At 46.9% G+C, this 16,017-nt stretch overlaps 1 protein-coding gene across 5 annotated transcripts in view; it reads right to left on the bottom strand.

Moving 5' to 3' along the window:
• CAMK1D (calcium/calmodulin dependent protein kinase ID) overlaps positions 1–16,017 on the bottom strand; it is a 456,826-nt gene that overhangs the window by 364,274 nt on the left and 76,535 nt on the right. The window lies entirely within an intron of this gene.

The following is a 16,017-nucleotide window of genomic DNA, read 5'->3' as shown; positions in this document are numbered from 1 at the left end:
CATTGCACTCCAGCCTGGGCAACAAGAGCAAAACTCTATCTCATAAAATAATAATAATGAAAATAGGTTAAAAAAATAAATTAGGCAAGCATGGTGGTGCACAGCTGTAGTCCCCATTACTCAGGAGACTGAGGCAGGAGAATCACTTGAGCCCAAGAGTTCAAGACTACAGCAAGCTATAAAAATTTTTTACTTAAAAGTTAATTTTTATTTGAAAAAGGATCTCACTCTGTCACTTAGGCTGGAATGCAGTGGCACAATCGTGGCTGACTCCAGCCCCAACCTCTTGGGCTCAAGCAAACCTCCCACCTCAGCCTCTTGAGAAGCTGGGACCACGGTTCACATAACTACACTCAGCTAATTTTTAAATTTTTTGTAGAGACAGGGTCTTGCTATGTAGCCGAGGTTGTTCTCAAACTCTTGGTCTCAAGCAATCCTTCCATCTCAGCTTCCCAAAGTGCTGGGATTACAGGCGTGAGCTACCATGCCCAGCCCTAAAAATTAAACGTTTTAAGAAAGGAAAGAACTATCTCCAGTGGCCAGCAGAGGCCTCTCACCATGAAATGCCAGAAAGTTACCAGTCATTCCCTTTAAGAACTCTAGGTGAGTTTCTGCAGAAAAAGTCACATGGGAAATAAAGAAGAAAGTAGTTGGCCTTCCAATACCTTTGCTAACTTCTCTAGTTGACAATGACTTTGAACTAATCTTTATAATTTAATTACTTCTTTAAAGTGGTACCTTCTGAAGCTAAAATGAGATACACACCATTCTGCAGAAGAATATACTCGGTATAAAAAAGAGAGAGAGACAGTCCACAAAACTTAGATCCAAACAACTGATCCCACCAAAGGAGAGGTGTCTTGACCAACCCACCCTAGAAACGGTGAAAAGTCTTAGGAAAAATTGGGGACGTTGCCAGTTGGGACATTCCCTAGTTCTAGTCCAAATCCCTTCCCTACATTTAGTCCAATCATTTCCAGCAGTAATACATTTAAGTCACCTCATCTGATCTCAGGAGAGGTCAAAGGATTCTCAAAGGAAATCAACATTCAACTGAGATCCAGCACATAGTACCTGACAGCAGGGAAGGGAAGGTGGTCTCAAACCAGACCTACAAGGGCAGAGACTTCTAACTCCAAAGGGCTTGGGAATCACCGGCATAGAGGTTGCTGCAAAGTCTCCAACTGCAAAAAGGGAAAGGATGTCTATCATGGCTACTCCATACTTTAAAAACATCTGAGCTTCCTCAAATACTACTGTCAGAGGCACTGGAACCAGAGCAACTACATCCTGAGTAGGGGCTGGGTAAAATGAGGCTGGGACCAACCGGGCTGCATTCCCAGACAGTGAAGGCATTCTAAGTCACAGGATGAGATAGGAGGCCAGCAGGAGATACAGGTCACAGACCTTGCTGATAAAACAGGTTGCAGTAAAGAAGCCGGTCAAAACCCACGAAAACCAAGATGGCACTGAGAGTGATCTCTGGTCATCCTCACTGCTACACTCCCACCAGCACCATGACAGTTTACAGACGCCATGGCAATGCTGAGAAGTGATCCCATCTGGTCTAAAAAGGGGAGGAATGAATTATCTACCCCTTGCTGAGCACACTATCAAGAAAGAACCATAAGAATGGGCAACGAGCAGCCTCCGCGCGGCTCTGTCTATGGAGAAGCCGTTCACGATTCCTTTACTTTCTTAATAAACTTGCTTTCACTTTACTCTGTGGACTTACCCTGAATTCTCTCTTGCACGAGACCCAAGACGGTCTCTTGGGGATCTGAACTGAGACCCCTTTCCTGTAACACTAGTAGGCTGAAGGATGAAGTCATAATTGAGGCAAAGAGACTATACTGACTATCTGCAAAAGAAATGAACAGTATTATCTACAAATAACAGTGCCTCTCACACAAAATACCTTTATTTCCCTCACTGGGAACTTTCCATTCTTTTTCAAAATTTGTTATTGTTAAAATTAGCATTTGATATTCACAAAACGTCAAGAGCACGTCCATATCTGCTATTATGACCTCACCATTCATTCATTCACCTCTGAACTGACGTTCAAAACATTAACTTCAGCCCAGCAAACAACAGTCAGGCACCAAGATAAGGAAGACCATTAAAAGTTATACAACAATAAAAACAAAGGGGCACTATAATGTTCTACAGTTGCCAGGCACAGTTTATGACTTTTATATTAAAAGGACTGGGAACGTTTCTTTCTTTTTATTCTTGCAGAGAGTACAAAAGCCACGATTATCATGGCTAAAGGCAAGTCAGGGGGGAGAAAACAGCCTTGGGAAACTTTCCAGTCTAAAAAAGCATGTGAACAGTACTTGGTGGCGACATTTTGAACCCCCACAGAAAAGTCTGTCTACTCTGCAGCCCAGCATATAAGGGCATGCTAACCCTGAAACCAGCCAAGGGACAGTGGAGAACTGGACAGCGGCCCAGCTTCACGCCAAAGGAAGCCGAAACAAAATGGCAGAACCGAAGCTAAGTCTGCCTAAATTCTAGTCATGCACCATTTAAACAGCTTCCAAGGTGGTTTCATTTCAGAATTGTCACGTGAACTCCAGTCATTGAAAACCAAAAACAGAATTCTAAGCCCCCTCAACTGACTGAATGGAGGACCTCCTCTTGGCCAAAGGGATTCCAAAGAAAACCTGAAACCCTAGTGCCAGCCATGATGGGAAGGGAGGGTCGGACAGGCCTCATTCTACCCTCCTCCCTTTGGAATTCAGGCACCACTGTCCAGCATGCACTAACATTAAAACAGAAATCTTAGGACTGAGAAAACCAACGCTTTGTAGCAATAAGACTCCAAATTCCAGGCCGGGCGCAGTGGCTCACGCCTGTAATCCCAGCACTTTGGGAGGCCGAGGCGGGTGGATCATGAGGTCAAGAGATTGAGACCATCTTGGTCAACATGGTGAAACCCTGTCTCTACTAAAAATACAAAAAAATTAGCTGGGCGTGGTGGCGCGCACCTGTAGTCCCAGCTACTCGGGAGGCTGAGGCAGGAGAATTGCTTGAACCCAGGAGGTGGAGGTTCAGATCGTGCCGTTGTACTCCAGCCTGGGTAACAAGAGTGAAACTCCAGCTCAAAAAAAAAAAAAGACTCCAAATTCCAGCCTGTCTGTAAAACAGCATCACAAGACAGACAGCAGGCCCTGAAAGAAATCAAAGTATTTTACCCCAAAATATATTTCTTTGACATATTTTGAAACGGCCCTGCAAAGCTGTCCCTTGTGGAGAAAGTCTACATTCTGTAGAGAGTCCCATTCCCTTTCCACATCTTTTCCTGTTCCAGGAGAGATTTAAGAGTCTGGCACCCTTACTGTCTAATCTCTCTGAAGCCTGTTACCTGGAGGCTTCATCTGTGAAATAAAAACCTTGGTCTCTACAACTCCCTATCTAAACCCAGGCATTCCTTTCTGTGGGTTCCACATCTTTAGATAATAACCTCTTTCAATCAACTGCCTGCAGTTGTTCCGGCTTTCTGGACCAATCCAATGCCTTAAATACAGTATTGAATGATGCTGGCCTCTAACTTCTGTCCCTCACATGTATAACATCAAGCTGTAACACAACCACCTTGGGCATGTTCACAGGACCCTCTGGGGCCGAGCCACCGGCCTGGGTCACTCATATTTGGCTCAGAATAAAGCTCTTTAAATATTTTACAGAGTTCGACTCCTTTCATCACCATCAGCATATACACCTCCTCAAAGTCTCAGAGGCCAAGGAAATGGAGGTTTCCATGATGGTTCTTACACCTGACTGTTTGAGGCATGTGAACCAGAGCAACTCCATCTTGAATAGGAGCTGAGTAAAATAAGGCTGAGACCTACTGGGCTACATTCCCCGACAGCTAAGGCATTCTAAGTCACAAGATGAGACAGGAGGTTGGCACAAGGTACAGGTCACACAGACCTTGCTCATGAAACAGGTTGCAGTAAAGAAGCCGGTCGAAACCCACCAAAACCAAGATGGCGATGAGAGTGATCTCTGGTTGTCCTCACTGCTACACTCCCCCCAGCGCCATGACAATTTACAGATGCCGTGGCAACGACAGGAAGTTACTCTATATGATCTAAAAAGGAGAAACATGAATAATCCATCCTTTGTTTAGCATATCATCCAGAAATAATCACAAAAATGGGAAACCAGGCTGGGTGCAGTGGCTCACGCGTGTAATCCCAGCACTTTGGGAGGCCAAAGTGGGTAGAACACCTGAGGTCAGACCATCCTGGCCAGCATGGTGAAACCCTATCTCTACTAAAAATACAAAAATTAGCCAGGCATGGTGGTGGGCACCTATAATCCCAGCTACCTGGGAGGCTGAGGCAGGAGAATCACTTGATCCCAGGGAGCGGAGACTGAAGTGAGCCAAGATCACACCACTTCACTCCAGCCTGGGCAACAGAGTGAGACTCCGTCTCAAAAAAAAAAAAAAAAAGAAAAAGAAAGACAGACAGAAAAGAAAATAGGAACCCAGCAGCCCTCGGGGCTGCTCTGTCTATGGAGTAGCCATTCTTTTATTCCTTTCCTAAGAAATTTGCTTTCACTTTATAAACTCGCCCTGATTTCTTTCTTGAGTGAGATCCAAGAACCTTCTCTTGGGGTCTGGCTCAGGACCCCTTCCCCGTAACTTGGATATATGAGTAACTATATGGCAACCACAAGCTTCTAGCCTTGTTACTGTCCCCTCCTGTGTCGTCGCAGGAATCCTCAGCATGGAGGTAACACAGGTTAGCCCTCTACGTTGACCATGGTGCCTGGTGAAGAATGAGCACCCTTCATATCTGTTCCATGAATACTGAGTACATTTTACAAATAGACAAACCCTGAGAATTCTTGCTGCACAGAAACATTTCGTATTCAAATCACAGTGTCACTACTGAGGCTTAATGTCTTTCAATCTGTTTTCCAGAGTCCTTAGATATATGTATAAATATATTTCTGAGAGGCCAGTGTTTTCTCTACTGCTGTGAGTTCATAGGTAGAGGGAATAAAGAAAATGGCTCAAAATTGGCCTGGCACAGTGGCTCACACCTGTAATCCCATCACTTTCAGAGGCCGAGGCAGGCAAATCACCTGAGGTCGGGAGTTTGAGACCAGCCTGACCAACATGGAGAAACCCCATCACTTCTAAAAATACAAAAATTAGTCGGGCATGGTGGTGTATGCCTGTAATCCCAGCTACTTGGGAGGCTGAGGCAGAAGAATCGCTTGAAACCAAGAGGCAGAGGTTGCAGTGAGCCAAGATCACGCCATCACACTCCAGCCTCGGCAACAAGAGCAAGACTCCATCTCAAAAAAAAAAAAGAAAAACAAAATTGCTCAAAATTGAAGGGAAACATTAGAAAGGAAAGAAATAGTGAGAGTAGAAAAGTAAAAGAAATGAGAAGAGATTAAATGGGAAGAAAGCAAAGAAACACCAGACTTCGGCCTGAAATTTGCCATCACACTGTTGCCTCCTGTCATGGTTAAATTTTGGACATTTCCAAATATATTCACATTTCGCATGCCTCTCCTTACAAATGAAACAGATGAAGTAGGTTTTCGCTTTTCCCAAAACGCTCAACAATGGCTAGATGTTCCTTTCTGATCTTTTCCTTCTTTGGAAAGAAGAAAAAAACACTCCACATAAAACCTTTCAGAACCTTAAAGCGCAACATCCGCAGGAAGGCTTTAGACTCGGGGAACGTCTAGAGAGTCTTTTAGGCTGAGATGAATTTTCAAGGTTTGCGGTTACTAAAAACTAAAAACAGTGACTATGTATAGAAGGGCTTTGCAAATCTATCTGAAATGAAACGTTCAGAGAATAAAATTCCATTTCCATAAAATGTCTAAGAGAAAACAAAGTTTTAAGGAAAACAAATTACTAAGAAAGGACCTTCCCAGCTCCTCGAGCCTACAGCTACATTTTACTGAGTTTTGGTCCATCTGAATTCTTTACTAAGACTTGAAGAGTTATTCCTGCTGCATTTTATACCATCAAAGGGATTCTTATTTATAACTTGAAAAATAAAGTACCTATTTCCTTTCCCCCTCAACATTTTTGTGCAAGAAAATTTATTTTATACAACTTCCAATCCATTCTGGGTCCTACAGATTTGACTGAAACTGACTATAGTCAAGCACTTCTCAGTTTATCTAGGGGTTTTCACTGCCATCTTTGAGTACGGAATAGAATATAAAAAGAAAAGGTAAGTTTGACCTTGGGAGTGGGAAACAGTTTGGCTTTTGACTTTTTTTTTTTGAGACAGAGTCTCTCACTGTTGCCCAGGCTGGAGTGCAGTAGTACAATCTTGGCTCATTGCAACCTCCAACCTCCACCTCCTGGGTTAAAGCAATTCTTGTTCCTCAGCCTCCCAAGCAGCTGGGATTATAGGCATGCACCATCACACCCAGCTAATTACCATTATTTTTATTTATTTATTTATTTATTTTTAGTAGAAATGGGGTTTCACCATGTTGGCCAGGCTGGTCTCAAACTCCTGGCTTCCAGTGATCTACCCACCTCAGCCTCCCAAAGTGCTGGGATTACAGGTGTGAGGAATTTTTAACAAAATAAACACATACAAATTTGTTTAAAGGCCAAGCACAGTGGCTCACACCTATATTCCTAGCACTTCTGGAGGCCAAAATGGGTGGATCACTTGAATATAGGAGGTCAAGACCAGCCTGGGCAAGATGGTGAAAACTCATCCATATAAAAAAAAATACAAAAATTAGCCAGGCATGTGGTATGTGCCTATAGTCCCAGCTACCTGGGAGGCTGAGGTAGGAGGATCACTTGAGCCCAGGAGACAGAGACTGCAGTGAGCCAAGGTCGCACCACTGCACTCCAGCCTGGGTGACAGAATGAGACTCTGTCTCCAAAAAAAAAATACATATTTAATGTAAGTCATATATGACATGAGAGCCTTCAGAAATGAAGACCAAACCATCCAGGGAAAACTGTCTATTTCTGTGGACAGTCACGCTGAAGTGTGATTGGAGGACGAAAGGGTTTCATGGAATGGTAATGAACTAGGAGAAACTGAGCAAGGCCTGCTTTTTCCAGTTCTTCTTGGCCTCTGGGAATAGGGCAGAACCCCACCGGAATGAGGGTCTTAGGACCTACTTTTTGGCCCACTTTAGGGGAGAAGGGTTAGAGAAGGTTAGAGAGTGACCTTCCTGCTTCTGTGGTTTTCTCCATTTCCTTCAGCCTAAAATATTCAGTATGCCAAGATGCTACATTTTCAGGCGGCGTTTCCCACTTCCCATCATATACACAGATCATTTTCACTTATGAAGCCTGCAGGACAGGAACCACGTTTTATCACCTGTGTGTTTCCCAAGGCCTTAGCACAGCACCTGGCACACACAGCCACTCACATACGTTACTGAGGTATAATTTATCTGCAATAAACTGCATTCATTTAAAATGTGTCGTTGAGGTCAACTTTTGTCACACCAACTTAAACAAACAAAAAAAAACAGATAGCTGGCCAGGTGCGGTATCCCACACCTGTAATCCCAGCACTTTGGGAGCCCAAGGCGGGTGGATCACCTGAGGTCATGAGTTCAACACTAGCCTGGCCAAGATGGCAAAACCCCTTCCCTACTAAAAGTACAAAAATTAGCCAGGCATGGTGGCAGGTGCCTGTAGTCCCAGCTACTCAGGAGGCTGAGGCAGAAGGATTGCTTGAACCCAGGAGGTGGAGGCTGCAGTGAGCCAAGATCACATCACTGCACTCCAGCCTGGGTAACAGAGGGAGACTCTGTCTCAAAAAAAAAAAAAAAGGTATCCAAAAAGACTAATGTACAGTAGGAATGCAGGAAAAGACCTACTGTTTCATAATCATGAAATAATTCAAATAAGACTTTTATGAGTGGTTTCAAGGAATTAATCCCAGGCCAAACCCACAACTGCCTTTCTTCAACTTAGAGAATTTTCTGCTAGAAAGTAAGACAGGGAATAGGGCTTGGCTGTGTCCCTGCTCAAGTCTCACCTTGAATTATAGTTCCCATAATTCCCACATGTTATGGGAGGGGCCCACTAAGAGATGACTGAGTCATGGGGGTGGTCTCCCCCATACTGTTCTCGTGGTAGTAAGTCTCACGAGATGTGATGGTTTTATAAGGTGTTTCTCTTTACACTTGGTGCTCATTCTCTCTTGCCTGCCACCATGTAAGACGTGTGTTTTGCCTTCCACCATGATTATGAGGCCTCCCCAGCCACGTGGAATCGTGAGTCCACTAAACCTCTTTTTCTTTATAAATTACACAGTCTCAGCTATGTCTTTGTCAGCAGCATGAAAACGCACTGCTACAACCGTAGGCCACTAAAGTCTTACCCATTTTATTTAGAAAAACAAAATCTCCTCAGATTGTCTGATACCAAAGACACAGCAGAACAAACAAAAAAATCCTGATTCCTCTCAGGCTTCCAGGGACGGTGAGCTCAACTGCAAAGCACTCAGCAGTGCGGCTCTGAGCCCAGACCTCTCACCGACCTGCACACCGACGACACGACCTACAGCAGGGAGGAGGAATGGCGACAGCAAACCCCACAGCTGTTACCACAGCCAGGTCCTAAAACGCAGGCAAACAAGAAAACACACATCCTTTCATCCTCCCAGTCACGCCCATTCAAACTCCGCCGCTCCGCTCGCTAAACGGTGATAGAGCTCCCTGAAAATATAAACGGACATACGCATACACAGTCATTTTCAAAAACACGTGGCTCTCCCTGTCTGGCCTCCAGTCAATAAGTGCTCCCAGAGATGACAGCTTTCAATAAACATTAAACCATAATGAACAACCACTCGGGGCTCCGAGATGTATGCGGCCTTTTCACCCACAGAAAGCACCCGCCAAGAATGACTTCCAATAGGAGTTATGGAAAAGAAAAAGAAGGTTTGTCTCTGGTACACAAAGCAAAGTCCTCAGACCACCTGCTCAATGGAACTTGGGATAATAGGCCCTGGTGGACGCAGACAACAGCGCCTGACGTCTGTCCTTCCCAGGCGACGGTCTCCCACACGTGATGGGCGCATGACTCTATTTTAATAAACAGGAGAGGAAGATACAGGAAAGAGCCTGCATCAGAAAGCTGAGGTTTGGGGAAAATGCCATAGCAAGCAAAACATCAATTAGAAATATTAAGTCTCTCTTGAAAAATTAAAGTAACACGACTGGGTGCAGTGGCTCACACCTATAATCCCAGCACTTTGGGAGGCCGAGGCAGATGGATCACCTGAGGTCAGGAGTTTGAGACCAGCCTGGCCAACATGGTGAAACCGTGTCTGTACTAAAAATACAAAAATTAGCCAGGCGTGGTGGTGGGCACCAATCCCAGCTATCAGGAGGCTGAGGCAAGAGGATCGCTTGAACCCAGGAGGTGGAGGTTGCAGTGAGCCAAGATTGGAGATTGCACCACTGTACTCCAGCCTGGGCTACAAAAGCGAGACTCCATTTCAAAAAAAAAAACACCTGAAGTAACACGAGGCTGCCCAAGGATGCAAAGGACGCAGCTGCATTTAACGTCCAAAGGCAGGTTTGCTATTGTTGTTTCACTAACATCAAAACCAATTACTGTATCATAGAATAGAGCAAGGCAGGAAAGAAAAACAAAGGCTTCCCCTAAGGAGAAATGATTTCTTGCATCTCTACTGCAATGCCTCAACCTTCAGAAGCCAGGGCGAGAATTCTAAGTCTCAAATCATTTCTTCATTCCTAGTGCAACAGCAACAATGTACAACCACCCCACCTGGGTAAGAGGTCAGCAGCCATCGCAAATTTCATTAAAATGTTTCATTACCAAACCAGTGAAACAAATGAAAAAATGGTCCCAGTAAAGACAAGAACGTGACCTCAAAAGAAATTTGTTTTAAAGAAACGTATGTCCAGGATCTTCAACTGATGGAATCCCCGGTGCTTCAAAAACAGGGTTTTCTTAGAAGCTTCTTAAGAAAGGAACTGAATGAATGTCACGGGGGATTATGCCTTTTTCATCTTCCCAATTCAGCAGGGACAACAGCCACATGCATAACTCCATCAGGACAGGGGAAGCAAAGTAATCAGAGATGGAAAAAAGACGAGAGTGGCTTAACACGTGGTCCTTCTTCAAGGAGGTCAGCGCTTCAGCCGTCAAAGACAAAAGGAAAAGGTCCCGTGCTCACGGTGAAGGACCCATGACTTCGGGCACCTGAATCGCGCTTTGCGAAGCTAAGAAAAGAGCACAGGCTTCGAAAGGCCCCCTGGCAAGGTTGGCTCCTGGCTGGCACCTGAGAACTTGGATTTTGGGAGGGTTCCCACCACCCTAACTGAGGAGCAATTCACTGCGCCTCAACAGTTTATACAAGCAATGAGGTTTCTGCTGAACATCTGCTTTCATTCCGAGATTCTGGAATTTGCATCTGTGCTAGGCAGCAGGTGCCAATGTGACCAGCTCTCAGAAAGAATCCTAAAAAGAAAGAAGCCGACATGGATATATACTGCAGGATACCAAGCACATGGCATTCTAGAAAAGGGAAAATACGGAAGCAGGAAAACAGTCAGTGGCTGCCAGGGCTTGGGGACAGAGAGGGGAAAATATGCAGAAAAGAGGGGATGTTGAGGGCAGTGAAACTACTCTGCATGGTTCGATCACGGTGGATCCATGTCACTATGTATTTGTCCAGATCCACAGAAGGCACAACACCAAGAGTGAGCCCTAACGTAAACTATGGACTCAGGGCAATCGTAGCGTGTCACTGTGGGTTCATCAGCTGTAACCAAACGCACCGCTCTGGTGGGGGATGTTGACAGTAGGGGAGCCTGTGCATGTGTGGGGGGCAGTGAGTATATAGGAAATCTCCATATCTTCCATTCGGTTTTGCTAAGAACCTAAAAATGCTTTAAAAAGTAAAGTCTGGGCCGGGCGAGGTGGCTCACGCCTGTAATCCCAGCGCTTTGGGAGGTCAAGGCGGGCAGATCACCTAAGGATGGGCGTTTGAAACCGGCCTGGCCAACATGGTGAAACCCCGCCTCTACTAAGAAAATACAAAAATGTAGCCGGGCATGGTAACAGGTGCCTATAATTCCAGCTGCTTGGGAAACTGAAGGAGGAGACCCTCTTGAACCCAGGAGGTGGAGGTTACAGTGAGCTGAGATCTCTCCATCACTCCAGCCTGGCGACAGGGCAAGGCTTTGTCCAAGTAAATAAAGTCTGTTTTTAAAAAACAAACATATGAAAAGAGCCAGGCACGGGGGCTCATGCCTGAAATCCCAGCACTTTGGGAAGCTGAGGTGGGTGGATCACCTGAGGTCAGAAGTTCTAGACCAGCCCGACCAACATGGTAAAACCCCGTCTCTACTGAAAATACGAAAATTAGCCAGGCATAGTGGCATGTGTCTGGAATCCCAGCTACTTAGGAGGCTGAGGCAGGAGAATTGCTTGAACCCAGGAGGTGGAGGTTACAGTGAGCCGAGACGGCACCACTGCACTCCAGCCTGGGCAACAAGAGCAAAACTCAGTCTCAAAAGAAAAACTGGCTGCTGAGTCTAACAAGCTTCCCTGGGAGACACCATTTCACACATGTCACCACCACTCGATGCTGACTGAACTAGGCATCAAGTGATGGCAACACGTGTATGCACCCCACCCCGGACAGGATACTGGGAAGTTTGTGCCCGCCTGAGCTCCGCCTGGCGCCTCTCCCCTGTGCTGATTCTGCTCTGTGTCCTTCTGCTGTGATAAATCTTAGTCATGACTATGACCACGGCCTGAGAACTGTGAGTCCGTGGAGCGAATCATCAAACCCAGGGGTGGTCTTGGGGACCAACGCATGAGCACTTAATATGTTCACTGTGACGGATCAACTATGCTCTAAAAACACCACAGATCCTGAAAAGAGATGGGCCTGTTGGCCTCAGGGATCCTGCGTCAGGCCCTCATGCCAGCATGCCCATACAGACGGTAGACACCATTACACAAGTTGCCACCAGTCGTTGCTGACTGAACGAAGCATGCCCTGTGTGCCCACCTCCCTGCCCCCCACCGGGAGAGGACTCCTGGCCATTTGGGACCCCCATGGGGCTCTGCTGCCAAGACAGCTTCCTCTATGACGGCTGAGAGGGGCTCACTACAGCACCCGGGCTTATGAGACCAGAAAGTCAGGCATCCCACCAGGTAGGGAAACCTCTGCCCCCAAAGCCTTTACCGCCACCTCCTCACCACCAGTGAACATACACCCCACAGAAGTCAAAAGGTGTCCTTTCTTTCAAAAAACAAAGTCAGCAAGCCTCCATAAAACCCAGAATAATGCCGCTGACCAGCTTCCTAGATTTCCTTCTAAGATCCCTGCCCTTCACCCTCCTTAGAGGAGTCTTCATCCAGCGAAGCCGAGGGATGTCCCTGAGAAGGGGCACGTGGCTTCCAGTGAGTGGGAGGAGGAGGCACTCCACAAACCCATGGGTCCACAGCAGACTCTAGACTCTACGGACAGGACGCCCAGGCTGGTCCAGAGAACTCGAGCAAACCCCTGTGCACATGCGAGGTATGTACTTGGAAGGGGAAGACTAAGAAACCAAACTGGCTTTCAGCCCAAAGACAGGCCCGAGTCACAGGTGAAGTGGGAGCTTGGACGGCCATGGACACTCACGGCCCCCCACCCCCAGAAGTGAGCCTTCCTTCCTGAGCTGTGTGGCACAAGGTGCAGCCCCCTCAGGCTGTTCACCCACATGCAATCACAGCTCAGGGCTGCACAGCCAAAGATTCAGTTCCAACTATCTCCACCACCCATTCTGCTCATCTACAAACAAGGATGGAGCCTCAGCAAACTCTAGCATCTGACGCCTTCTTAACCTACTCTCAAAGGAGTATGCAAGGATGGACCCACTCGTGCATTCCGCACTGACTTATGGCGGCCAGGAGGCAGCACACACGCAGGACAGTGAGACGGCTTGGACCAGCATTTAAAGAGCTCACCGCTGAGTTCTAAAACTTCACTCCCTGTCACCTCTGAAAATACCCCCAGCCACAGGTGACCTACATCCCTCATCTGCTAGAAAGTACAAGAGGTCTTGTTGGAATCCTGGCAGGCATCAAGAGGTAGGAGAGTAGAAAGCAGCAGGAAAAGCCGGAGATGACCACTAAGCCATCCTCCACCCCACCGGCCACAGGGCAGGTCTCACCTCCTGACTCAGAGCTGCCAGCAGACAGGCTGCCCAGGAGCAGGAGAGGCGAGCCATCACAGGACAGTGTTACCTGGAGGTCCTGACGGCATTACCTGGAGGTAACAGGAACTCCAGCCTGTTGCACAAAGGTGAGCATCTACAGGAGGCCCTTCCAAGACAACCGGGTAAGTGCAATCGATGGAAACAAGGCTTGTCTGAAGGTGCTGAGCAGGTGAGGGGAGAAAACCACAGAAGCAGCAAAGAACCTGGAGTTAGGCTTGGAATACGGAAAGCTACGGCGGTGTCAACGGTGCTTCTTATTCGGCGACTGCAATCAGCCTCCTGCTCCCTCCCCTCCTTTTTTAATTATTTTTTATTTTTTTTTAGATGGTGTTTCGCTGGAGTGCAATGGCGCAATCTCGGTTCACCGCAACCTCTGCCTCCCAGGTTCAAGCGATTCTCCTGCCTGAGCCTCCCAAGTAGCTGGGATTATAGGCATGCACCACCACACCGGACTAATTTTTGTATTTTTAGTAGAGACGGGGTTTCACCATGTTGGTCAGGCTGGTCTCCAACTCCTGACCTCAGGTGACCCACTCGCCCCAGCCTCCCAGAGTGCTGGGATTACCAGTGTGAGCCACCACACTCTGCCTTCCCTCCCGCCCTGATTTCTCCTGGGCTGCTTTCTCAAAGACAACTCTCCAGCAGGGAGGTCACGGTCACGCCCCAGGGCCAGACTTTTCTAGACGGACCATTCCCTCATCCTTCAAGTCTCAGAACACCCAGCACAGAGGGAAAGCGATCAGGGTGTCCAGGCTAACACTGAGCTTTGGGGAGCATGACCTGGAGCACATCAAATGTGTATTTACACACCACCCAGAGTATGATTTAACAGATTTGAAAACAGCACAAGGACGTTCTTCACTTTACAATTACGAAAAGAGATTTGCTAATTTAGGTCCTTAAATCCTTGGAATCTTTAAGCAGTCCCTTGCTGGATGTCGTTATCCCTAAAGCCACCAGCTAATTCTAGGCCAGTAATGAGAGAGCTCACAGCTCGCAGGAACAATGGCGGGGCTATGTGAGCCAGAAGCTAAGCCAACCTCACAGTTCTGCCTAGATCCGGCCCCACTCCCAGTCACTAGGGCAGTGGGCATCTCATGGGCACCCATGACTGAGGCTCAGCACCACACCCCTTGTCCACACCATCAGGAAATCTCTTGTTTGCAGAGGAGATTCGGAAAGGTCAAGCAGCTTACCTAGGGTCACAAGTCAGGGGTGTGTCTGATTCCAAACCCTAACACTCTACACCATCATCCTGTCCCAAATATCCCAAAGCTCTGGGATTACAGGCGTGAGCACTGTGCCTGGCCTGTTTTTCCTTCTTTGGAATATTTACAAATATACCAACAGACTTTTTTTTTTATTTGGAAGAGAAGAATTGTAGGACTAGTTACTCAAGGTAAGAAAGCAATAGAAAGGCAGAGAGCTCTTAGCCAGGTATAGTGGAGCGCGCCTGTGATCCAGCAACTCAGGAGGCTGAGGCAGGAGGATCGCTTGAGGCTGCAGTGAGCTACGATCACACCACTGCACTCCAGCCTGGGTGACAGAGCAAGACCCCTTCCCCACAATAACCATAATAAAACTCAGAGAGGCCCAGTCCCACTTCAGAGGAGGCACTTATAGATGCTACTAAATCCAGACAAAAGGAAGGACTGCTGGACCTGAGATCCCCACCCAAGAACTGGGAGTCTGTGTATGTTAGGATTCTAAACGTTAACCCTTTACGAAATGAAAGTTTAGCAAACTGCAGCCCCCGGAAGACTGAGAGCTGAGTGATGGCCAGGGCTGGGCTCACGCTCATGGCTGTTTGGCAGGTTCATCAATGTTACTGCAAAAATGCTGAGTCCATGAATTTGGTTTTCCTTCTTTTTTTTTTTGAGACAAAGTCTCACTCTGTTGCCAGGCTGGAGTGCAGTGGCACGATCTCGGCTCACTGCAACCTCCACCTCCTGGGTTCAAGCGATTCTCCTGCCTCAGCCTCCCAAGTAGCTGGGACTACAGGCGAGTGCCACCACACCCAGCTAATTTTTGTACTTTTGATAGAGACAGGGTTTCACCATGTTGGCCAGGGTAGTCTCAATCTCTTGACCTTGTGATCCGCCTGCCTCGGCTTCCCAAAGCTCTGGGATTACAGGCATGAGCACCGTGCCTGGCCTGTTTTTCCTTCTTTTCTATGGTTTTCCCATTCAGCCAATATAAACCGCATGCCAGCTTTCTGGATGTAAGGCACTGATCAGGGAGAAGTCAATCATATCTCCAGTCCCTTCACATCAAGTGAATCCTGAAAAACTGCTCCAAAACTCCATGCATTCTGAGCCCCAGATTCTGCTTTTCTCGACCCAGTTTTATCCTTCTTTTGTTGACTAAATAACAAGCAAAATTAAGGGAGAAGACTCTAAGGAAGCCTAGACTGGTTTAAAAAAGCAAATATTAAAAAATAAAATAAAATAAAACCCTTCCACCTGAGAAAAAAATTACCCCATACCTGGAGCAGAAAATGAGGGCAGAGGGAAAGATAGCAGGCATGAATAATTAAGTCCTGGGGTCTGCAGGAGGGAGAGCAGCTGGTAGGAGGAGAATGATCAGCAAAGCTTCATGAACGGGTAGGCAAAGAAAAAAGCAGCTGGAGCAGGAAAGGTTTTCAGCAGGGAGATGGGGGATGTCCAAGCTCCTCTAATCTCTAAAAGGAGAACAGCATCAAGAGAGCAATTCCAAGGCTGTGAGAGGAAACCTGACCGAGCACCTGGAGTGTGCTTTATGGGTCTTTCCCTGGATCTTACATAATTCACGCCCCAC

This window comes from Callithrix jacchus, chromosome 7, assembly GCF_049354715.1.
Source record: "Callithrix jacchus isolate 240 chromosome 7, calJac240_pri, whole genome shotgun sequence".
Classification (NCBI taxonomy): domain Eukaryota; kingdom Metazoa; phylum Chordata; class Mammalia; order Primates; family Cebidae; genus Callithrix; species Callithrix jacchus.
This window is presented reverse-complemented; position numbering and strand designations above follow the sequence as displayed.